The following is a 25,870-nucleotide window of genomic DNA, read 5'->3' as shown; positions in this document are numbered from 1 at the left end:
CTCTCACATCCATACATGACCACTGAAAAAACCATAGCCTTGACTAGACACAGACCTTAGTCTGCAAAGTAATGTCTCCACTTTTCAATATGCTATCTAGGTTGGTCATAACTTTTCTTCCAAGGAGTAGTGTCTTTTAATTTCATGGCTGCATCTGCAGTGATTTCACCATCTGCAGTGATTTTGGAGCCCAGAAAAATAAAGTCTGACACTGTTTCCACTGTTTCCCCATCTATTTCCCATGAAGTGATGGGACTGGATGCCATGATCTTCATTTTCTGAATGCTGAGCTTTAAGCCAACTTTTTCACTCTCCTCTTTCACTTTCATCAAGAGGCTTTTTAGTTCCTCTTCACTTTCTGCCATAAGGGTGGTGTCATCTGCATATCTGAGGTTATTGATATTTCTCCAAGCAATCTTGATTCCAGCTTGTGTTTCTTCCAGCCCAGCATTTCTCATGATGTACTCTGCATATAAGTTAAATAAGCAGGGTGACAATATACAGCCTTGACATACTCCTTTTCCTATTTGGAACCAGTCTGTTATTCCATGTCCAGTTTTAACTGTTGCTTCCTGACCTGCATACAGATTTCTCAAGAGGCAGGTCAGGTGGTCTGGTAATTCACATCAAAATCTAGCAAGATATTTTTGTAGATATAGAAAAATTATTTTAAAGTTTATACCCAAAGATAAAGAAGCTTTTGTTGTTCAGTCATTAGGTTGTGTCCAGCTCTTTGTGACTCCATGGACTGTAGCACACCAGGCTCTTTTATCCTCCACTATCTCCTGGAGTTTGTTCAAATTCATGTCCATTGAGTAGGTGATGCTATCTAACCATCTCATCCTTTGCCATCTCCTTCACATTTTGCCTTCAATCTTTCCCATCATCAGGATCTTTTCCAGTGAACTGGTTTTTCAAATCAAGTGGCCAAAGTATTGGAGCTTCAGCTTCAGTGCCAGTCCTTCCAGTGAATATTCAGGGTTGATTTCTTTTAGATTGACTGGTTTAGTCTCCTTGCATTCAAAGTGACTCTCAAGAGCCTTCTCCAGCACCACAATCTGAAAGCATCACTTCTTCCTTGCCTTCCAATCCTAAAGAAGGGCAATGCCAAAGAATGTTCATTTGCACTCATTTCGAATGACTGTAAGGTTATGTTCAAAATCCTTCAAGCTAGGGTTCAGCAGTACATGAACCAAGAACTTCCAGATATACAAAATGGATTTAGAAAAGGCAAAGGAATCAGAAATCTAATTGTTAACATTCATTGGATCATGGAAGAGGCAAGAGAATTCCAGAAAAACATCTAATTCTGCTTCATTGACTATGCTAAAACCTTCGATTGCATGGCTCACAACAAACTGTGGGAAATTCTTAAATAGATAGGAATACCAGACAAAGGAAATATAATAGTTAACATAATGTTGAAAATGAATAATAAAAAGGAAAGATTGTCTATTCAATGTCAAGACTTATTATATAGCTATAGTTATCTAGAGTAGGTGGTATTGTCAAGATAGACACATAGAGCAATGGAACAGAACAGAAAACCAGAAGTAAATCCAGAAAAATATTCCAAATTGACTTTTGAAAAGGGTGCAAAAGTAATTTAATGGAGGAAAGATAAACTTTTCATCAAATGGCATTTTCATGCATTGAATTGCATCTCCCCAATAAAGGTTTATGGCAATCTTCAAACTCAGCACCTCTGACTATGACCTTATCTGGGGAAAAGGTCTGTATACAAGTAATCCAACTAAAATTAGGTTACTAGGGTGGTTTCTAATTCAATATGACTGGTGTTATTATAATAAGGCACCTCAAAGATAGCCAGACACAGAGAGACGAGGAAGTTAAGAAACAGAGAGAGGCCACTTCTCTGAAGATAAAGGCAGAGGTCAGGATGACGCTTTTATAATCTAAGGAACATAAGATCACCAGCAACACCCAGAATCTGAGAGAGAAGCCTGGATAAGAGTCTCTCTCCTAGACTCAGAAGGTGCCAACCTGGCTGCAACCTTACCGTTGGACTTCTGACTTCCAGAGCTGTGAGAGAATAAATGTCCACTGTTTAAGTGACCCAGAGTGGGATGCTTTGTTAACCACAGACCCCTCACCCCCCGGAAACTGATACAGTAGTGGAACAAGTAGACATCCACAGTAGAAAAAAAAATAAAGCTTAACCCAAGTTTCACACCTTATACAAAATTAATTCAAAATGGAATTAAGTGTAAAGCTATAAACCTTTTAGAGAAAAGCACAGGGAAAAACTTCAGTGTCTAGGACAGCCAGAGAGTTCTTAGATTTGACACCAAAAGCATGATCCTTAAAAGGAAAAATGGATAAATTAGACTTAATCAAAATTAAAATCTTATGCTCTGTGAAATTCCCTGTTAAGAGGATGAAAAGGCAAGTTACAAACTGGCAGAAGATATTTGCAAACAGCATATTTGACAAAGAACTAGTATCTAAAATACACAAAGTATTCTCCAAAGTCAATAGTGCTTGGAAAAAAAAAAAACACAAGCAATTCAATTAGAAAATGGGCACATTCCATGAAGAAAGAGTTCACCAAAGAAGATACACAGATGTCAAATCAGCACACGAGAAGAGGCTCAACATCACTAGCCGTGAAAGGAATGCAAACTGAAACCTCAAGCTCATAACACTACACATCTTTCAGAATGGCTAAAAGAAAAAAAAAAAAAATTCACAACTCCAAATGCTGGCGAGGATGCAGAGAAACTTGGTCACTCACATTGTTAGTGAAAATTGAAAATGGGACAGTCACTCTGAAAAAGCTTAGAATTTTCTTTACAAACAAAATGTAAATAGCATAAAATCTAGCAACGGCACTCCTGGGCAATTATCCCAAAGAAATAAAGACTATGTTCACACAAAAACATGCGCAGAAGTGTCTATTGCAGCTTTAATCCCCTAATAACCCCCAAACTGGAAGCAATCCAGAGTCCAGTCTCCTTCAATAAGTAAATGGCACAAAATCTGTAGTACAACCCACATCAGGTAACACTACAAGCAGCAGAAATGAACAGACTATTGAGACATTCAGCTGCCTGCCTGAATCTCCAATGAATTATGCAGAGTGAAGGAAGCCAGTCCCAAAGGTTACATACTTTATGATTCCATGTACGTAATAATCTTGAAATGTCTACATTATAAAATAGAGGGCAATGTCTGTGGTTGCGAGGGGTTGAGAAGGAGTTGGAGATCTGAGGGAGGTGGATGTGGTCATAAAAGGGCAACAGTGTTAACGTCCCTGTGGAGGTGGAATGTTCTGTATTTTGATTTATCAACATCAATGTTCTGGTTGTGAGACTGTCTCGTAACTTTGCAGGATGTTGCTGCTGCTGCTAGGTTGCTTCAGTCGTGTCCGACCCTGTGTGACCCCATAGACGGCAGCCCATCAGGCTCCCCCATCCCTGGGATTCTCCAGGCAAGAACACTGGAGTGGGTTGCCATTTCCTTCTCCAATGCATGAAAGTGAAAAGTGAAAGCGAAATCACTGAGTCGTGTCCAACTCTCAGCGACCCCATGGACTGCAGGATGTTACCATTGTGGAAAATATGGGATGTCTGTGTATTTGTTCTTACATTCACAGGTCAATTATAATTATGTCAAGATGAAAAGTTTAATTTAAAAAATGAGGATATTTATGACTCTCCATTGTGTAAAACCCTGTGTGGTCTTCCTACTTGCCTGGGCAAACATACCTGGCTATTATCATGACTCAAGATCCCTGTGATCTTGTCTCTACTCACCTTCACCCTCTCTCAGAATTTCTGGTGCTGTCCATGCTCTAACCAAACTGCCCTTCCTCTCCCTCCATCCTCAAATGTGCCATGTCCTTCTTGCCTCAGAATTTGCAATGCCCTCCCCTCTTCCTGAGAGCTTATGATGTGTTACACAGTGAATTATTCACTTTAGAGTGAGAATTTTTGAACAATGAGCATCCAGGAGCACCTGCAATGTACCAGGTCCTATTCCATGAAAACAGGAAACAGCAGTGAGCAACACAGCTGAAATGCTTGTCACCATACAGCCCATCTTCTGGGTTGTCCATCTGTGTCTCTGAGGAGGGCAGAAGATGCAGGACAGCGTAGGATAAATATATTCCATGCAATATTGGATTTATCTGAAATTCAAATTCAGCTGGGTGTTCTGTACTTTATCTGGCAACTCTAAAAGGTAAGACCTTTTGAGAAACGTCATGAAATGTGTCTTTAACCCAGCTGTTCAGGGGCTGAATGGGAGCGTTCATCCATCTCTTCCTGTCCCCATTAGTGAAGACTGTCATGTGATGCGTTAAGTCCTCCACACGTCTAGCAGTCTATATGGCGCAAAATACTTATACCAACCAAGTGTGTGTTTCTTGTTCTGTTGTGAAAGTCATGCTCATCTGCACCTAGCAAGTCCATGGTCAGTATGTATTCAGTGAACCAATAAATGAATCTCTCTGTCCTTTCTAGGGATCTGTGTGCTTCAAACATCTCTTAGATCCTGTATCAGACCCTCTTGGCTTCACTTTTCTTCCAGCTGCTGTGATGGGGATGAGTTTTGCCTTGTCTTGGCTGGCTTTATGAAAGGACAAGCACCTTGACTGAGGCCCATGGCGCACCTTGAGCTGCCATCCCCAAGGTTCTCTGATGCCCCGTGGGTGTGGGAACCCTGTGTAAACCTGATGAGTTCTCTCACGTCAACAATCAGAAGTGTGGAAGAGATACCATGCAATATGGAACCCTTGTCTGATGAGGACAGATACCCCTCCACTCAGCCCCTGACTAGGTGATTCTAAGACCCAACTCATCAGTTCAACTCAGTCACTCAGTCGTGTCTGACTCTTTGTGACCCCATTGACTGCAGCACAGCAGGCTTCCCTGTTCATCACCAACTCCTGAGGCCTACTCAAACTCATGTCCATTGAGTCAGTGATGCCATCCAACCATCTCATCCTCTGTCGATTCTTAGAATATCCTATTTGTTGGGGTTGTCAGACAAAGTACAGCATACCTGGGTAAATTTGAATTTCAGTCAAAGAAATGGTGGAAGTATATCCTAAATATTACATGGAATATACTTATGCTAAGAGATGTATCTGTTGTTCATTTGAAATTCAAACTTAGCTGGGCAGCCTGTTTTTTTATTTGCTGAATTTCATAACTAGCATGTGTTTTGTGTTGGTTCTCCCTCCTTTCCTGGTCCTCTCTCCCTCTACCTGGAACCACAAATGAGTTACTCCCACTGAAGATAGTCAATACCAAAATAAGATTGATTATATTCTTTGCAGCCGAAGATGGAGAAGTCTATACAGATAGCAAAAATAAGACTGGGAGTTGACTGTAGCTCAGATCATGAACTCCTTATTGCAAAATTCAGACTTAAATTGAAGAAAGTAGGGAAAACCACTAGACCATTCAGGTATGACCTAAATCAAATCCCTTACAATTATAGAGTGGAAGTGACGAATAGATTCAAGAGATTACATCTGATAGACAGAGTGCCTGAAGAACTATGGATAGAGGTTCATGACATTGTATAGGAGGCAGTGATCAAGACTATCCCCAAGAAAAAGAAATGAAAAAAGGCAAAATGGTTGTCTGAGGAGGCCTTATAAATAGCTGAGAAAAGAAGAGAAGCTAAAGGCAAAGGAGAAAAGAAAAGATATACCCATTTGAATGTAGAGTTCCAAAGAATAGCAAGGAGAAATAAGAAAGCCCTCCTTAGTGATAAATGCAAATAGAGGGAAACAATAAAATGGGGAAGACTACAGATCACTTCAAGAAAATTAGAGATACCAAGGGAACATTTCATACAAAGATGTGCACAATAAAGGACAGAAATGGTATGAATTTAACAGAAGCAGAAGATATTAAGAAGAGGTGGCAATAATACACGGAAGAACTGTACAAAAAAAAAAAAAATCTTCATGACCCAGATAACCATGATGGTGTGATCACCCACCTAAACCATATATCTTGGACATGAACTCAGGGTGGGCCTTAGGAAGCATCACTATGAACAAAGCTAGAAGAGGTGATGAAATTCCAGTTGAGCTATTTCAAATCCTAAAAGATAATGCTATTAAAGTGCTGCAGGAAAAGGTCAGTTTTCATTCCAATCCCAAAGAAAGGCAATGCTAAAGAATGTTCAAACTATTTCAAAATTGCACTCATCTCACATGCTAGTAAAGTAATGCTCAAAAATTTCCAAGCCAGGCTTCAATAGTACGTGAACTGTAAACTTCCAGATGTTCAAGACAGATTTCAAAAAGGCAGAGAAACCAGAGATCATATTGCCAACATCCACTAGATTATTAAAATTAAACAAGAGAGTTTCAGAAAAACATCTACTTCTGCTTTGTTGACTATGCCAAAGCCTTTGACTGTGTGGATTACAACAAACTGGAAAATTCTTCAAGAGATTGGAATAATAGCCCACCTGACCTGCCTTCTGAGAAATCTATATCCAGGACAAGAAGTGACAATTAGAACTGGAAATGGAACAACAGACTGGCTCCAAATAGGAAAAGGAGTATCTCAAGGCTGTATACTGTCACCCTGCTCATCTAACTTATATGCAGAGTACATCATGAGAAATGCTGGACTGGATAAAGCGCAAGCTGCAATCAAGATTGCTTGGAGAAATAGCAATAACGTCAGATACTCAGATGACACCACCCTTATGGCAGAAAGAAAAGAAGAACTAAAGAGCCTCTTGATGAAAGAAAGAGACGAGTGGAAAGGTTGGCTTAAAACTCAACATTCAGAATACTAAGATCATGGCATCTGGTCCCATCGCTTCATGGCAAATAGATGGGGAAACAACAGAAACAGTGAGAGACTTTATTTTCTTGAGCTCCAAAATCACTGCAGATGGTGACCGCAGCCATGAAATTAAGATGCTTGCACCTTGGAAGAAAAGCTATGACCAAACTGGACAGCATATTGAAAATCAGATACATTTCTTTGCCAACAAAGGTCCATCTAGTCAAACTACGGTTTTTCCAGTAGTCATGTATGGATGTGAGAGCTGGACCATAAAGATAGCTGAGTACTGAAGAACTGATGCTTTTGAACTGTGGTGTTGGAAAAGACTCTTGGGAGTCCCCTGGACTGCAAGGAGATCCAACCAGTTCATTCTAAAGGAAGTAAGTCCCGAATATTCATTGGAAGGACTGATGCTGAAGCTGAAACTTCAATATTTTAGCCACCTGATGTGAAGAGCTGACTCATTTGAAAAGACCCTGATGCTGGGAAAGATTGAAGGCAGGAGGAGAAGGGAATGACAGAGGATGAGATGCTTGTATGGCATCTTGGACTCGATGGAGATGAGTTTGAGCAAGCTTTGACAGTTGGTGAAGGACAGGGAAGTCTGGTGTGCTGCAGTCCATGGGGTCACAAAGAGTTGGGCACAACTGAGAGACTGAATTGAACTGAGCTAAAGCCGTTGTCTCAGGCTAAGACATCCTTTTTGTGTTTTCAAAGAAAGATTTTTTTTTTTAAGTCAGCCAATCCAAAAACGAAGAAAACATTCTTTAATGATCTGGGTCACCATGGTCTAAGTTAAGGGAATGCTGCCCACCCCCAGCACCCCCTGAGTTTCCCAAACTTCCTTCTGAATCTCTCTCTCTCTTTTTTTTTATACCTTTTGAAGTCTGAGGGATATTAACTAAGAAGACTAGTACTTAAGTATAAGCCTTTAAAAAGTCATTTGACCTGGTTAAGTCACCTGTGCCCTACTTTGGCAAAATGTTTTTGAAGTCTTCAGCTCAATAGTAACAAATCTTCCCTTCAAAAAAATAAAATGAAAAGCCCCATGGAGAAGGAGAGGGTAGAAAAGCATCATCCCCCCGGTGGGCTAGTTTCAGCTTCAACAACTTCCCTTATTAGTGATAGACTAGCCTGTGCTTACATAATACAGCAATTACTCAAAGGGCTTCATTCAGAGACAAATTCAGCTATAGACAGTCTCCCAGGTGAGAGGCTAGTCTTCAAACATCTGCTTTCATATAAGTGATCTGCAAAGCTTGTGTGTGTGTGTGTGTGTGTGCGCGCGCGTGTTTGCTGCAGGGGAGGGGGAACAGTAGTTATCAGGAGCAATTTCCTGAATTACAAGGTAAGTCAAGGACAGAGGAGTCAGCTGTCTTAATAAGGAGCAGGATGGTTAAGGATGGCCAGTCTTTCCTGTGAGTGTATTTTTGTTACTGTCTATGTTAGTGCACTAAAGAAATAGAAAGCTTCTGTTAGACTCAGAGATAAAGACTTTTCTACTCATCATCTTGGGTGAGAATGTTTTGTTTTTGACAGATTCATGATGTTGTACCCATTCTGCTGAAGTGCCAGGTGGGACTCACAAAATCACTTCCATTTAATGGGAAGCCAGTTTTGAAGGGCTTCAGAATAAGGGGGCATCATTGCCCAGCCATGTAGCAGGGACTGGTTCATATCCCAGCCCTGCTAAATGTGGTCTATACTCCAAACTTTTCCATGCATCACCATGTAGGCACAGGAAATAGGGAAGGGGGGCAGGCTAGCTGCAAGAGTCTCCAGGTGGTGACGAGGATGCACCCCCAGCCCTGAGACCAGTTCAAGCCCCTGGATCAGGCCCTCCCAGGATGGTCCATGACTCAGCACCTAGATCAGCTCCTCAGAAGGACACTGTATGCTGCAGTTTGCTAATCAGCCACTTACTGGCTGGAGGCCTCCTCCTGATTCCTGTCTTCCCTCCCTTTGGAGTCACAGTGGCTAAACTGTCTTCTGTCCACATCTACCTTTATACCTGTTTCTCTTGGCTTCCAGTCTTTGCATGAAGAGGATGGAAACTATTTCAGGTAGCTGACTGCCCTCACAGTTCCATCCTCAAAGACACTCTACATCAGCCAAAACCTCCTCAGTTCTATTAGAGACAAGACTGCTCCTGATTGGGTCCCTTCTGTTTTTGGTCCCTCTATCTGCAGCTTTCATGAGTCACCCACCAAGCCTGCCCACCAACCCAGTGCCTGGGGATGGAGCCCATCAACAAGTTCTCAGTTCTGTGTCTATCTAAAGCTTTGCTATCACTGCAGCTGTTACTTTTTATAGCTTCTTCGCCCAAGTCTTTGGGTACCACTGAGAGAAGAGTCACCAGGTGTGTCTCTAACTAGCAAAATTAGGAATCATTCAGTGCTTTGATGGAGCCAATTAGCTTCCCAGTATGAACGCCAAGATTTTTTTCTAATTAAGGCAGGAATGTTTCTCAGTCTATAATAATCTCATTTAAAGTGTGTCTAAAACACCTAACGTGCCTTTGTTTAGGAACATCATTCCTAGGCATTCTTTAACTGTGTGAAAAGAGGTGGATCACTGGGATGCTCACTGGTTGTTCACCAGACATGTCTGCAACACTGATGTGGGGCTGTGGCTTTGCAAGAAAAATGATCTGTTCAAGTTGAGTTTGCATATTTGTACCCTAAGTCCTGCTCATTCATAGAACGAGACTTGTACCTTTAATGTCAAAGGAACAAAGACATCCTTTGGACAAGTATAGTAGGTCTCTTTTTCTCAGACCTCTACCTCCCACCCACTATGGAGGCCTAGATTCAAATTTGACAAATTGCAAAATCTAGGCTGAAGGCTCTCCCAAATCCCAGAAAATGGAAGATCAGTGACAAAGTCTGTTTCTGAATCCCATTTTAGCGGAGCTCCAGGCAATCTAAGACTCACTGGACTGTAGGAGCCAACAGAGTGAGAAATGGGGTATGTTGTGACCGCTGTTATCATCCCCAGCACCTGGGACAGCACCCAGTGCTTGCTTGTTGAGGGCTGGATCATACTGCTGTTTATAATGGATAACCAACAAGGACCTACTGTAGAACACAGGGGACTCTGCTCAATGTTATGTGTCAGCCTGGATGGGAAGGGATTTGGGGGCAAAGCGGATGCATGTATATGTATGCCTGTACATACCCACTCCAGTGTTCTTGGGCTTCCCTTGAGGCTCAGCTGGTAAATAATCCACCTGCAATGTGGGAGACCTGGGTTTGATCCCTGAGTTGGGGAGATCCTCTGCAGAAGGGAAAGGCTACCCAATCCAGTATTCTGGCCTAGAGAATTCCATGGACTGTATAACCCATGGTGATGCAAAGAGTTGGACATGACTGAGTGACTTTCACTCACATATACATATACACGTATATGAAGCTACCTGGAGCTTCCTTGGTAGCTCAGATGGTAAAGAATCTGCCTGTAGTGTGGGAGACCTGGGCTCAATCCCTGGGTAGGGAAGATCCCTTGGAGGAGGAAATGGCAAACCACTCCAGTATTCTTGCCCAGAGTATCCCTGGACAGAGGAGCCTGGTAGGTTATAGTCCACAGGGTTGCAAAGAGTTGGACATAATTGAGCAACTAACACACACACAAATATGTATGCCTGAGTCCCTTTGCTGTTCACCTAAAACTACCACAACATTGTTAATCACCTAAAACTACCCCAATACAAAATAAAAAGTTTAAATAAAAAAGACTTATTTGAATGAAATTTTGATCTTTCCAGCAAAACACAAGACTAGTTCTTGTACTCTATGAGTTACCTCTTCACAAAACTCTGTGACCCATGTTTCTGATTTCTTACATGTTGCTTTTTTTTTTTACATGTTGTTCTTTAGTTGCTAAGTTGTGTCTGACTCTTTGTGACCCCCTGTCCTTCACTATCTCTTGGCCTTTGCTCAAACTATGTCCATTGAGTCAATGATGCCATCCAACCATCTCATCCTCTGTTGCCTCCTTCTCCTTCTGCTTTCAATCTTTCCCAACATCAGGGTCTTTTCCAGTGAGTTGGCATTTTGCATCAGCTGGCCAAAGTATTGGAGCTTAGCTTCAGCATCAGTCCTTCCAGTGAATATGCAGGGTTGATTTCCTTTAGGATTGACTGGTTTAATATCCTTGCAGTCCAAGGGACTCTCAAGAGTCTTCTCCAGCACCACAGTTTGAAAGCATCAATTCTTCAGCATTCAGCTTTCCTTACGGTCCAACTCTTACATCTGTAACTACTGCAAAAAAACGTAGCTTTGACTATATGGACCTTTGTCAGCAAAGTGATATCTCTGCTTTTTAATATGCTGTCTAGGTTTGTCATCACTTTTCTCTGAAGGAGCAAGGACTTTTTATGTGGAGCTTTCTAGCTCTAGAAAGCTAGAGCCCTTTGGAAGAGATGTAGCTTATCCTGTATGCAAGAACCATTTTCAGTCTTTAAAACAATCTAATATAACTCCTTATTTTTGTTCCCATCAGTTCCATAGTTGTGAGAATACTCTTTATGCAAGCTACAAAACCCAGGAAAGTCATCTTCCTTCTAGGAAGGGATATCCTCTCCCCATTGTGAACTCTCTTACATAGTGGAACAATTGTACATTTAAAGACATTTCATATCTGCCTCTTTCCTGACCAAACTATCATTTTAAACAAGTTCTGTGGGCAAGGGGGGAGAAGAGCTGGCCCGACTTACTCATTTCCTGCCTACATTTGCTGAGGGAGGCTGGTGCTGAAGAATGGTCAGCAGGAAGTAAACCAAAGGACTGGGGTTTGGCTCTCTGGTGTGAAATCTCAGGTTGTTCAAGGTGTTGGGAAGCAATTCTTCAGATGATGATGTCAGTGTCCATGCAGGGCTCATGTCTCACTTTTCTTTGCATCTCGGGGTCAAGGACTTTTTTGCTTTAGAAAATGTTGGTTGAATGAATGAAAAGGCTCCTCAGATGGTGTGTAATTAGAAAAGTTACCAGCATCTCTCCTGTTGTCTATAAATATTCCATCAGTGAGAAAAGACATAGCCCCAGGGAACAACAAAATGAGCTGGCGTGGAAACCAAGCAGCACTTTTCGAAATTCAGTAGCGAGAAGCCAGAAGCCATTTGCTCGGGCAGTCAACAGGGATTCCTGAGAGCTTATACCCTTTGCAACTTGGAAAACAAAACAGCAAAAACTCAGAGATTACAATAAGAATCCCTCTGCAAATAACCACTGAGAACACTAATGGGAGGGGAGTTTTGGCTCCTGGTCTTGGACAGGAGGAGCAGGATGGGGGAAAGAAAGAGAGAACGAAACCCTCTTAGATCAGGAGGGCGTGTAGCCCAGAGGGCTGTCGTTTATAAGGAAACATTATCTCCTGATCCATATGTTCTGTTTTCTATTTAGAGCTAATTTGCTGCAGTGTGTACTGTGCAGCCCTGAGGGACCGGCTGGCTTTTGGGCACCTGCCAGTCAGCCCCTCACTGCCCAGTTTACCGAATTCAGATCCACTGGCATGGATCTGAAGCAGCACAGTTGGGGCTGGTGGAAGTTCCCTGCAGTCTCCTGAGTTGCAGGCTACACCATACACCACTATCAAGGGTTCTCTCCATGCCATGGGGCCGCCTGGCTCCAGAGTCCCTTCTGAAGAAAGGCCACAGATCCCACTTGGAGGTCACATTTTGACCTCTCTATTTCTCTCTTGTGTTAGTTTTCTATTCCAACATAACACATGACTACAAAGGTAGAAGCTTTCTCCAAAACCCAAGTGTTGTCTTGCAGTGTCCATGGGTGGGGAGTCCAGGCACAGCTTGACTGGATGGATTCTCTACTGGGGGAGACACAAAGCCTCAATGGAGGTGTCAGCTTGGGCTCTAGTCCCATCTGAAGCTCAACTAGGGAAGGACCCATAAGCTCATGGTTGTTGCAGCTCCTTGAAGTTCATGTGACTAAGGGCTCTTTTTCTTGCTGGCTGTCAGCACCTCACCAGATGCGTGTATGCTCAGTGACTGCAACCCCATGCACTGCAACCTACCAGGCTCTTCTATCTGTGGGATTTCCCAGGCAAGAATACTGGAGTAGATTGCCATTTCCTCTTCCCGGGGATCTTCCTGACCCAGGGATCAAACCCACATATCCTGCATTGACAGGCAGATTCTTTATCATTGAGGCATTAGGGAAGCCCTCTCACCAAGTGGCCATCTCCAAATAGTAGCTCACAAAACTGGTGGTTTGTATCTTCAAAGCCAGCATGTGGGAGTGTTCTCAAGACAAGCATGGCAGTGTTACAATGTAACAGTTGTAAAAATTGTGGTAACATAATCTCATGTCTCATCACCTTTGCATATTCTATTGAGTGGAGACAGGTCATAGATTCCACTCACATTCAATGGAGGGTTGGGTACCCCACAAGGACGTGATCATGAAAGATGGATCATGAAATCCACCTTAGAATTTTCTTGTCCCTTCTGTCTCAATTCCATTCTTTGATTTTTCAACCCTTTTTTGGGATGTGAATCATTTTTAAGTCTTTATTGAATTTGTTATAATATTGGTTCAGTCTTTTCATGATTTGTTTTCTTTTTGATTATTTGTTTGGCCCCAAGTACATGAGATCTCTCCCCAATCAGGAATCAAATCCACACCCTCTCCATTGAAAGGTGAAGTCTTAACCACGAGACTGCCAGGGAAGTCCCCATCCCTTGATTTTAAATTCTCCCAAAACCCCCACATTTAAACTCCAAAATTTCAGACTTGGATATTAGATGCCTGTTCCATATCTCCTTTAGCAATCTAAAAGTGAGATTGAATTTAACACATGCATGACACAGTCCTGATTACTAAACCCTCAAAAATTGGTCCTCCTATGAATTCCCCCATCTCCTTTGATGGCAGCACCATCTTTCTGAATTTCCAGGCAAAAACTAACTTTTGTTCTTCTCTCTTACACCCCACAGTCCATCTGTTGGCAACCTCTGCTGTGTCTACCTTGAAATTGTGTCCAGACTCTGAACACATCTCATCCTCTGCGCTATTACTGTGCCAGGACCTAATCAGTATCCCTAGGTTTCACCTAGACCAAGAATCTCCCAATTGGATTGTGTTTCTGTGTCTGACTGTCTTGTAACTAGTTTAGTCAGAGCGATTCTTCTACGGGATTATCCTCTGCTCACCACACCCCAATGGCTCCCATCTCAATTAGAGTTAAGCCCAAAGCTCCTACTATGATCCACATGGCCCCAGATGATGGGCTCCTGGCTATGTCTGTGAATTTAATCAACACAACCTTTCCATTGTTTTCTCACCTTCTGCTGTTCTCAGACTACACAAAGCATCCTTCAGCCTCAGGGCTTTGCACTGGCTCTCCCTCCACTGCAAAGTGTGTTTTTCACGTATCCCAAGAAATTCCCCAAGATAGTCTACATATCTCGTCTCTTCCTCAAACCTCTGCTCATCCCTGACATTCTGAGCAGAACCTTCCTGACTCTATCAGACACAGGAGCCACTCCCACACCAGCCTGGTACCTCCTACCTCTCTTACTCTTCTCGGTGATTCTCCATAGAAATGATGGAATACATGTTTATGCATTAACTTGTTGTCTGCTTCCCCCACTGGCATGTAAATTCCACATCTTTGCAAGCTCTGTCTTCAGTAGGCATAGCTCCCTACCTACTCAATAAATGCTGATTGGATGAGAGAATGAATGAGTGAACAGGTCCTCACTGTCACTACCTTTGCCATTGTGCCGTGGGACACAGGGAAGTCCTTGTACCTATCCTCTCTGTGTGTATGGGGTCTCCACCTCAATTATTTCTGCCTTCACTGAGCCCTTGTTTAGGCCTTTCCAAGACTGGGGTCCATGCTATCTCTGAATAAACAGAGATGGCTCTTGTTTCCTCCTCCACTTGTTTGGAAAGTTTCAAAGCACACAGCAACATCAGGCCATTATGCTGGTATGACTAATATTTCATCCTGGCAAAGACGTAATTTGCAGGAAGTGATGCTCCCTCCCCACGTTAGCCTCTAAGCAAAACAACGAAATGACAATGGTGAAGTCTGTGACAATGGTTATGGAGATGAGGAAGAGCCTGCCATGAAACAGAGCCTTTCTGTAGATGCAAATTCCTGCTCCACTGCCTGCCAGCCGCCTGACCTTGGCCGAGCTGCCTGCCCTCTCCAAATCTCATTGTCTTCATATACAAAACAGGAGAATCACACCACCCCTGCCAGACTATTATGAGGAGAACATAATTTAATGGATTCTTAAATGTCTACCACCGTGCCCAGCATGTAGTAGGAACTCAACAAATAGCTAAAATTAGGCTTCGTAGGAGGCTGACAAAGGCTTCCACGTTGCAACATGGTACAAAGGAATGAAATAACACCCACCTTTTCCCTTTTAAGAGCATTTTCGCTTCTAAAATCACTTTGGGCCAACGGGGCAACTAGTTAGTTGTGGTTTACTCTGTCACCAGGTAGCCCAGCATTGAGGTAATCTGATGGCCATCTTGGAACCTCAGAATTTTCTCTGGAACATTCCACCTCAACCGGGAGAGGGTGCACTTTGTTGTTGCCTTTCAGTTGCTCAGTTGTGTCCAACTCTTTGAGACTCCATGGACTGCACCATGCCAGGCATCCCTGTCCATCACCAACTCCTGGAGCTTGCTCAAAGTCATGTGCACTGAGTCAGTGATGCCATCCAACCTTCTAGTCCTCTATCATCCTCTTCTCCTCCTGCCTTCAATCTTTCCAAACATCGGGTCTTTTCCAATGAGTCAGCTCTTCACACTAGGTGGCCAAAGTATTAGAGCTTCAACCTCAGCATCAATCCTTCCAATGAGTATTCGGCATATGCTTTGTTAGGGCATATTCAAGTTGGACTTTCAATTTAACTTATTTATTTTTTCAATGTGGACCATTTTCTAAAAAGAAGTCTTTCTTGACTTTGTTACAATATTACTTTTATGTTTTGGTTTTTTGACTGTGAAGCATATGGGATCTAGCTCCTGGACCAGGGGTTGAACTTGCACCCCCTGCATTGAAAGGTGAATCTCCAACCACTGGACCACCAGGGAAGTCCCTCAAGTTGGACTTTTTATTTCTTCTAAATATTTACTGCACTTTGAATAGCATGATTGAATTTAAGAACAAAGACAGGGAGTGAAGGGATTTTTGTCAGCAAATCCTTTCTGCCTCAGAGAACTTAGCAGAGACATTTCTGAATCCTGACAACTCTCAAAATCTTAATTTGGGAGGCAAGCTTTCCAGCAAGGTTGATGTGGTCCCTTGTAGAAACAGTCAGAATGAGAAAAATCAGATGCAAAACCTCCATTTCCATCACCTCCCTCCTGTCCCCAACTCAAGATCCCTGACAACCATTGTTCTAATTTATGAAAATATCACTTCCTGACAGAAAGAAGACTTTCAAAAGATTCAAGGAATTCATGATCTTCACTGGACCTTATATAACAATATTTTAATATTTGTTACCTCTACTATAGCAGCTTAAAGAGGTTAAACTCTATCAAAACTGTGTGAGGATTCAAAATTCTAAGCACAAGATGCGAGTGGGAGAATGTTGCTTCCTATAAAACCCAGAATAGTTTAATAGCTTTGTGGAGCTGAGGCACTTGGGTCCCCCTCTTTCTTAACCCAGAAGGATGCTTGCTTGTAACCACCCACTCCATTTTTCTTCATTTTCTCAAACCTGGCATAGGTCCACCTTAAATTAATGTTAAACAGCTTTATTAAGGCAAATTGGCTTCAATTTCAAGCCTCTCCAGGAGCTGGCATGCATTAGTAGGCTCCAGTGGTTTCCAATAGGTTCCAAAAGCACTTTTTGCTGTTTTAAACATTGGGGAACATTGAGGCTAGGGATATTAATACACAGGATGATTAAGCTACTGTTTCCTTTGTCAGTGGCTTAATTGTTCACAGTAGGACTGCTGCTAACAGGTGTGTTTCAAGTCCCATCTCTCCCCTCACCATGCTTTGCTGCTAGCTGATTCTGAGATGTAAAAATCATATCAGCACAGAACTTCTTGTTCTGCTCAAGAAGAAAGGAGTCTCTACTGCAGCAGGACGGTGGACCCCACAGTGTTCTAACAACTGCACATCCTCATTTTCTCTCCATGAACAGACGCAAGCCAAATTCTCTTTCCTTATTGAGCAATTAAGCCACACACAGGATGGCAGGATTGCAGAGGACCAGTGAGCAAGAATTTCAGGATCTCATGCTGCATTAGGAACAAAGCATCAAATCCAGCAGAGAAGCCTCATGGTCTAATCGAAGTCACTTTCCCAATCAGCTCAGAGTCCTGCTGGCCAACCACCATGCTGCATTAAGAGTTCATCAGTCTGCTAGATGTCTTCAGTGAAAAGAGTGTGTGTGTGTATGAGTGTATGTGTGTGTGTGTGTGAATGTGTGTGTTTACATGGATGAACGGATGTATGTGAGTGTGTATAATTGTGCCTAGGCGGATATATGGATGATGGATGGGTGGAAGGATAGATGGTCCTATGTGTGTGTATGTGTCTTGATGACTAGATGGGTGGATGAATATGTTAGTGTGTGTGTGTGTGTGTGTGTGTGTGTCTATATACATGGAAGATGTGTCTATATAGACGGAAGATGGATGGGTGAATGTGAGTGTGTGTGTGTGTATATGTACACAAGAATGGATGAATGACTGGGTGACCATGAATGGACATGTGTATGTGTGTGTCCATGTGTGTCTATCTATCTGTCTAGGTGAATGGATGGATGGGTGTGTGTGTGTGTGTGTGTGTGTGTCCATGTGTGTCTATCTATCTGTCTAGGTGAATGGATGGATGGGTGTGTGCGTGTGTGTGTGTGTCTGTTGTGAGCATATAGAGGGATGGATAGAGAGTTGCACGTGTGTGCATATGAGCTCAGTTGTATCCAAGTCTTGTAGCCTCTCAGGCTTCTCTGTCCATGGGATTCTCCAGGCAAGAATACTGCAGTGGGTTGTCGTTTCCTCCTCCAGGAGGTCTCCATGACCCAGGGATGAAATCTGTCTCCTGCATCTCCTACATTGGCAGGTGGATTCTTTACCACTGAGCCACCTGGGAAGCCCAGATAGACAATCAAATACACAGGAATGAATATGTATGTACCCCCAAATGCATACACTAGCTTTCAACTTTATTAAAAACCCATCATGTATGGGCCCTCACAACAAGATTTGCAAACTAACAGTCCTCACAGAACTGAGAGAACTATCTGAGGACTGCAACACTCTAGTAAGCTACTGAAGATGCCCCTTGCTATGTATAGCCCCTGGGTACCAGTGTCTAAGTAATACACTTTCCAGAAGCTCACATCATGCTGGGGTCAACAGCAGGCAGGCCCAACTTCCTTTCTTAATTAGCAAGTTGAATGTGCTTTGTGGTCATTCCCAAATTTCCCTAACTTGCTATCCTAATGAGATTTGGGCTATGAGGTCCTTGGAAGAGCTGGAAAATGTTCAGAGGCACACCTCCCAACAGCAACAAAGGTTGCAGGTCTTTCGTCACTTGCTCCTGTGTCTTTGGCTGTAACTTGGTTCCCTCTGTATTCAGCCAACCAGTAGCTCAGGGTTATTGCTGGGCTCCAGCCACACATAAGCATCCCATCCACCCTACCCCCAAGGGATGGCACCACCATGAGGCCTCACACTTTCTCTGACAATGACCTGAGAGGGGAATCAACAAACTGGGCTGGCAGGGCTGGGGACTGCCCTCTGGCCAATCCCAGGGGCACTCCTGAAGGACACCCCTACTCAACTCTCTGTCACACCTCAGGTAAGTGTTTAGAGGGCGTGGTCTGGATCAACTGTGGAGCAGGTTCTGTCTGGAATGCAGCAAAATTGAAGGGTCTATCATGTACACACTGGATGAGCATCCTTAGAGCTCAGAGCAGTGTTACAAAGCGTGGTGAAGCAGCTTCTGGACCCAACACGCTTATAGTCCAAATGGAGGCGGAGGCACCACATGAAAATATTGCCTGAGGGTGCAGTTCTGGGGTTGCACTGTAACTTCAGTAAAGGAGGCAGAGGAGGCACAAAGAAGGTGGGGTCCTGCAGCAAGGGTTCATGGAGGATCTGGCATAAAGGAATTGGACACCTTTTGAGCAGGTGAAGAGGTGATAGGAAGGCATTCAAGAGCAGGTGTAGGGAAGCCATCCCCACGACATCTTAGGGGAGCACCGAGGCTATTTGCCTGAGCTCAGGGAACTGGAGAGAGAGAAGCAAGGAGAGGAAGAGGGGGAGGAGGGGAGGGGGAGAAGAGGGAGAAGAGAAAGGGGAGGAGGGGACAGGTGGAGGCTGCAGAATGAATGGGAAATGAAGAAATAGAAAATGAGACTTTTCCATCAGCCTCATTTCAGACCTTTCTGCACATCAGCACAATAGCACTGAAGATGGGAATCATTCACTCATTCCTGGATGAGGCCAGCTTTTGCTCAAACATATTTCAGTCACCCTCACAGGTGAGCGGCAATAGACACAGGACTCTGAATTATTCTTTCATCATGCAAAGCTGCTTCCCTAAGGAGCCAAAGCTATACCCACAGGATGCTCACAAGTGCCCTCTGTGTCTCCAAGGGCACAGCTTGGGGGGAAAAGACTTGGAAACAAATGAGCCCCAAGCAGACCACCCCCTGCTCCAGACCACTGGGCCCTCCTGCCAGCCTCCTGCCAGCTGTCCCCACCCTTGCCCACCATCAGCCCTCTCCCAACCCCTGTGTGTTTCTCTGCCCCTGCAGGTGTCTCTTTATAAGGAAGACAACCTGCTGACATTTCCCAGCTCATATTCACAGCTTTGGTTTCATCATGCACCCCCTTCTCAGGATCTGGGGGCCTGCAACTGCAGCTTTCCACCCAGATTCCTCTCTCCTCCTTTCCCTGGCTAGCTTAGCAAGTTTCTGCATCTCTCCCCACCCATCATCCCTCCATCAACTCGGTTCATTGTCAACAACCCAGAAACTTCAGTCAGGAATTACAATCTGAACCCACAGAGTGCAGAATGTTATCTTGCTCTCTGCTCTGGGGATGGATGACTGATGGAAGCCAAGGGCTGTTTCTTCCAGAATGCTCTGCACACAATCATAAACATAGCCCAGCCCACTTTGAAACAGTATCAACTCCCTTTCTTACAGATTTCAGGCACCACCTGGAAAGATGTGATGTTTCTCCTCAGAAAGCTGATAGGCATGTAGAACTGAGACCCATGATTGCCTGAGATGAAATCTGAGGGTGAGAAGGGGACAGGACAAGGCAACAAGCTTTGGACAAGCTCCTCAAATGACCCTTGTGCACAAGCTGTCAGATGCGGACTTTGGAAATGGCAACTCAGGGAAGTTCCCTGGATGTTCTGTTTTACTCCATTAAACAGTAGGTAGCTGGTGAAGTATTTGTACCATATAAATTCATTTCCATTTCCTTCTCCAGGGGATCTTCTCCAACCAGGGATCGAACCAGTGTCTCCTGTGTCTTATGCATTGGCAGGTGGATTCTTTACCACTGAGTCACCTGAGACGCCCTATTTCTATTAAAAGGTTTGCTCAGAATCTCTAGTTAGCGGACTTCCTTGGTAGTTCAATGGCCAAGACTCTGCATTTCCAATACAAGGGTCCTAAGTTTGATCCTTGGTCAGGGAACTAGATCCCACATGCTGCAGCTAAAGATCTTGCAAGCCACAACAAAGATCAAAGATCCTTCACGCCACAACTAAGACCCAGAAGAGACAAATACATGAATAAATAGATATCTTTTAAAATCGCTATTTGTGCTGTATTTTTAAAGACTCATGCCACACTTAGAACGGTAATGATTTTACTTCTTGAGTCTCTTTTATTTCTCAGAGAAACACACTCATCTTACAATGAAAATCCACTCAAAGGTACAAAGTTGTACAAATAGAGTCAACTGCAGGCTAAGTTGCCTCAGTCATGTCCATCTCGGTGCAACCCCATGGACTGTAGCCTGCAAGGCTCCTCTGTCCATTGGATTCTCCAGGCAAGACTACTGGAGTGGGTTGTCACACCCTCCTCCAGGGGGAATCTTCCCAACCCAGGGATTGGACCCCTGTCTCTTGGGTCTTCTGTACTGGTAGATGGGTTCTTTACCTGGGAAGAGAAAAGTGTCACCTGGGAGGCCCATGAACAATGTCAATGTGGAGGTCAATTTCTCAGATGTTTCCTCCACCTGCAGAGACGAGTCTACTTATTTACAGAACAAGGAGCCCAGAGGAGGGCACCGTCACCTGACCTGTCCCTGGTGTCATCTTTTCTCCTGTACTCCAGCCTTCTTGGCTCGCAGCACTTAAGACTGACAATTACCATTTAAGAATTTAACTAGTTCAATGACTCCCTTGGTACTTAGCAACCTTCTCCTTCCCACTTTAGACTTCACTTTCTCATGAAAAATACTCTGAGTTTATAAAATGGATTCTCAGGGGCTAGATTTTAATCTACATACTTGTGCTTTAAATCAATAGCCTATACCCAATTTAAGCTCATTGCCTTATTAGCTGCCATGTAATATTGGTCTGCAGCCCAGTGTCAGAGCTGACAGCTGATGTTAAAGAATGCTCAGAGGTTTTAGCTTTCTTTTTTTTTTTAAAGTTCTACAGCTGTCTGTCATGTGACTGGAGAGCTAATAACTTTGAGCCGCAGTATCATCCTCTCTAAGTTCATTTCAATACCGAAAACCAAAATGTACTATTAAAACTCATTACCATTTCTATCTCTAATGGTGCAGATTCCATTTCCTATGATTTTATTCTCATCTGAAAGCAAATCGTATTTGCATAAGGAAAGGGAAAACTCAGATTTTTTCTTTCTTTTAATTAAGGAAAAATATACATAATGGTTTCTAGGGGGAAAAAAGTGCCACCCAAACACATCCGTTGAGCAAATCAAAATCCCCAAAACCTGATGTTATGGACTGAATTATGTCTCCACCAAAATCATATATTGGAGCCCTAAATACCTGTACTTTCAAATGTAACCATATTTGGAGATCAGGTCTTTATAGAGATAATCAAGTTAAAATGAAGTCATTAGGGTGGGTTCCAATTCAATGCGACTGGTGTCCTTATCAGGAGATCAGGACACAGACACACAGAAGGATGGCCACGTGAGGATACAGGGAGAAGATGGCTATCTACCCACTGAGGAGAGGGGCCTCGGGAGGACCCAGCCCTGCTGACACCTGGGTCCTGGACTTCCTGCCTCCAGGACTCTAGACAACACATTTCTGTTGTCTAAGCCACTCTGCGTTACCTAGTTACAGCAGAGGTTACTGAAGTATCTGAGATTTCCTGATTGTGACAGTAACAGTGAAAAGTGAAGTAAAAGTGTTAGTCACACAATCGTCTCCAACTCTTTGAGACCCAATGGACTGTAGCCCTCCAGGCTCCTCTGTTCATGAGATTCAAGAATACTGGAGTGGGTTGCCATTCCCTTCTTCAGGGGATCTTCCCAGCCCAGGGATTGAACTAGAGTCTCATGCATTGCAGGCAGATTCTTCACTGAGCCACCAGGAAAGCCCGATGGTAGCAGTAGGTAACATTCATTTATCACTTACTATATGCCAGAAAATATCCTAAGTGTTTCCACGTGTCATCTCATTTAATCCTAACCCCATGAAGTAAGTGTGACTATTTTTCTCAGTCTTGCAGATGAGGAAACTCATCCCAGGGATGCTGAGTCACTGGTTTAAGGCCATCCCATTACTGGACGGAACCAAGTGGCTGATCCAGAACCCTTAACCAGGAAGCACTACCAGGTCACTCTGGAATCTTGAATCTTGCTGGATATGAAATAAAATCATGAAGCCAAGAGCCTGGCTCCATTAAAGCTTCATGTCTGAGCACAGGGCTTTTGCTAATGACTAGCCACCCCAATACACACACACACATGCACGCACACACACACACACACACACACATTTCATCCAGAACAGAGATAAGCTGATAGATAAGCTAGCAGAAGAGGGAGGGGCACCTTGCATTGCCATCAGCTGCCCCAGGGCTGGCCTGCCCATTTTTCAGAAGAGCAGGAGAGCAAGGGGCTTGGACAGAGAGACAGGGACCCAAGAGCAGTCAGGGCCTCCAGGAACCTCAGAGATGTGGCAAGGAGCAGATCACAGTTCAAGGGCAGGATGCCCAAGGCAGCAAGAGATAGACAGAAACCTGGAGAGGGGCAAGTTCCAACTTCCTTGAAGCTGAGTTTGGGGAGCCCTGTTGCTGTTGTTCAGTCGCTAAGTCATGTCCGACTCTTTACGACCCCATGGACTGCAGCATGTCGGGCTCCTCTGTCCTTCACTATCTCTCAGAGTGTGCTCAAATTCATGCCCATTGACTCAGTGATGCTATCTAACCATCTCATCCTCTGCCACCCCCTTCTTCTTCTGCCCTCAGTATTTCCCAGTATCAAGGTGTTTTCCAATGAATCAGGTCTTCACATCAGGTGGCCAAAGTATTGGAGCTTCAGCTTCAGTATCAGTCATTTTAATGAATATTCAGGGTTTATTTTCTTTAGAATTGACTGGTTTGATCTTCTTGCTATCCAAATGAATATTTGTAATAAAATTAAGAAGATAGAACAACAGAGAGACCCATTCAAAAACAGACCACTTCTATGATGGAGAGTCAGTTGTTCCATTTAACAGATGAAGTAACTAAGGAGTTGGACCATCTGCCCAAAGCCCGTGTCTGGGAAGCAGCAGATCTAAGAAGTGAGACTATGTGTCTCCTCCTAGAGTTCACAGACAAAAGGTCTGCTGTCTCCTTAACCAGCCAGAGGACAAGCACAGAACCTGGATGGGTAGGAGACAAGGAACCCTTGTGTTCTCTGTCATGGCAGGTCTGCACTCCTCTCCCCTCATCCAGAATAATAGTGTGCACCCTGGTACATGGCCCCCTGGCTGGTTAGCTCTCTAGTCTCCTGTGCCTTTAGAAGCAGCCACATATAGTGTGATGCATCCTTATTCCAAGTTGTGCCTTCAAGGAAGCTCCCGCTCCTTGCTTCTCTCGCTGCCACCAACTGAGGACCAGAGGATCACAGTGATATTGGATGGATGCCCAGTAACAGAAGAGAGGGTTGAGTCCTGCACTTTGTGGGAAGGAAATGTATGAATTCTCATTTTGGCCAGTATTATTCGGCATCTCTTGTTTACAGCAGTCAAGTCAATATCCAAATGCATCTATAAAGACGTCGGGGACACCCTCCATCACTTTTCCTCTTCCACTTTTGAAAGTTGTGAGGCTCTCCTGTGCACTTAAAAAACAGCATGTCACTTTCCAAAGCTAAAATGATTTGGAGCAGAAAATGCTTCCCCGCTTTGTCTCTCCAGCCAGTCAATAAATCTGGCAGATGTCCCTGAATTATAGTAAAAATGCTGGATCTACAGAGTAAAACCATCTTGGCATCATTCCTTGGAAGGAATGCATGTGTCTCCTGGAAACCCAGGGCTCAAAGGATTTCTCTGCAGGTTCTCCATCACATGTCAGCTTCACTCTTTCTGCCATAAAGTGCCGTAAAGAGGCTGTAAAAGGAGAAAGTGGGAGGCGTTTTCTGAGAGCAGACAAGGATGAAGAGAACTTGACTGGAAAGAGGGAATGGCTCCCCAAAGAGGCAAACTCAGGGAGCAGAATTGATGGAGACAATTGAAGATGCCGGGGGGCAAGATAATTGCAAAACGCACTGTGGTTCTGATAACAAACAATTTTTAGCAGGGAGGGTTCAGGAGTCCTGAGCGGCTTGGGGAAATCAAACTTAAGAAAACCAAAACCTTAGAAACCATCATCATGATGAACCCTGGAGTCTGCCCTCCCCTGAAAGTCGAAAAGCGGCTGAAGGACAATCAGGCCCAGGCAGCCCCAGGCCAGGACTCTTGGCTTTTAAGGCTGGACTGGACTTTTTCAGAACAAAAAGATGTTCAGCAAGGTCAAGGCACAGCACCTAGAATTAATGCCACAGCCCGGGCAAAAGTAAGGAAGATGAAGTCACCCAATACCTGCCAGACAATGAAGCTCAGCAGAAGCATAGATTAAAATAGACTCAGAGAGCAATGTCCTGGAGACTCTTGCATGTGTTCACTGGGAGAAACATACAAGACTATATTGGGCTATAATATACAAACTATATTAGGAATATATATGTCCTTAGTTTTAGAGAAATGGGAACCCCTGAAATGAGGACGGTGGATCCATAACTGTGCCATGTCCACACAGTGGAATACATACAGCCATGGAAATGAAACAAGTACAGACACACAGATCAGCAAAGATGATTTGTGCTAAGCGCTACCCCCAACCAAAAAAAAAAAAAAAAGGCAAGTTACAGAAGAATGCATACAGGTCATTCTCCGTAAATATTTATCTGTGGATGGAAGGTCTACTATATGTCAGGCAGTCTTCTAAAGCAAGGTGTGTAGATACACAGTAGACACAAAAACACACACAGCAGACACCCACACATGATCTTTGCATCCTGAAAGCTGGTGGAAATAAATACATACCATGTTCTGGACACAATAAATACATACATGATTAAATATGTAGTTGTTAGATGGAGATGGTGCCATGGAGGCAGGAGTCAGGAAGGCAGACAGGGAAGGCCATCACTTGAAGTTCAAGTTGAAAGGCCTCATGGAGAAGGCAAGATTGAACCAAGAAGATGCCAGTTTGGGCCCCATCATGAGGAGGAAAGCTATGAAACAGCCTGAGCAAAAGCCCTGAGATGGAGGTGTGCTGGGAACGTTGGAGGAACAGCAAGAGGCCAGCAGGTGGGAGCAGAGTGAGCAGTTTAGAAAGTAGCAGATGCCGAGGTCTATGGATGGAAACCTGGGAGCTTGGAAGGCAGAGGAAGCAGGCGGTGCTTGGAGAGCTGCCACCTCAAGGAACTTGGCTTCAACTCTGTTGTAAAAGGGTCTTCGGTCTTCCTAGGTGAGTCGGGGTAAAGAATCCGCCTGCCAATTCACTAGACGCAGGTTTGATCCCTGTGTCAGGAAAGATCCCCTGGAGAAGGAAATGGTAACCCATTCCAGTGTTCTTGTCTGGAGAATCCCATGGACCAAGAAGCTTGGCAG

The sequence above is a fragment of the Ovis canadensis genome, chromosome 12 (assembly GCF_042477335.2).
Source record: "Ovis canadensis isolate MfBH-ARS-UI-01 breed Bighorn chromosome 12, ARS-UI_OviCan_v2, whole genome shotgun sequence".
Taxonomy (NCBI): domain Eukaryota; kingdom Metazoa; phylum Chordata; class Mammalia; order Artiodactyla; family Bovidae; genus Ovis; species Ovis canadensis.
Note: the sequence above shows the minus strand (reverse complement) of the source record.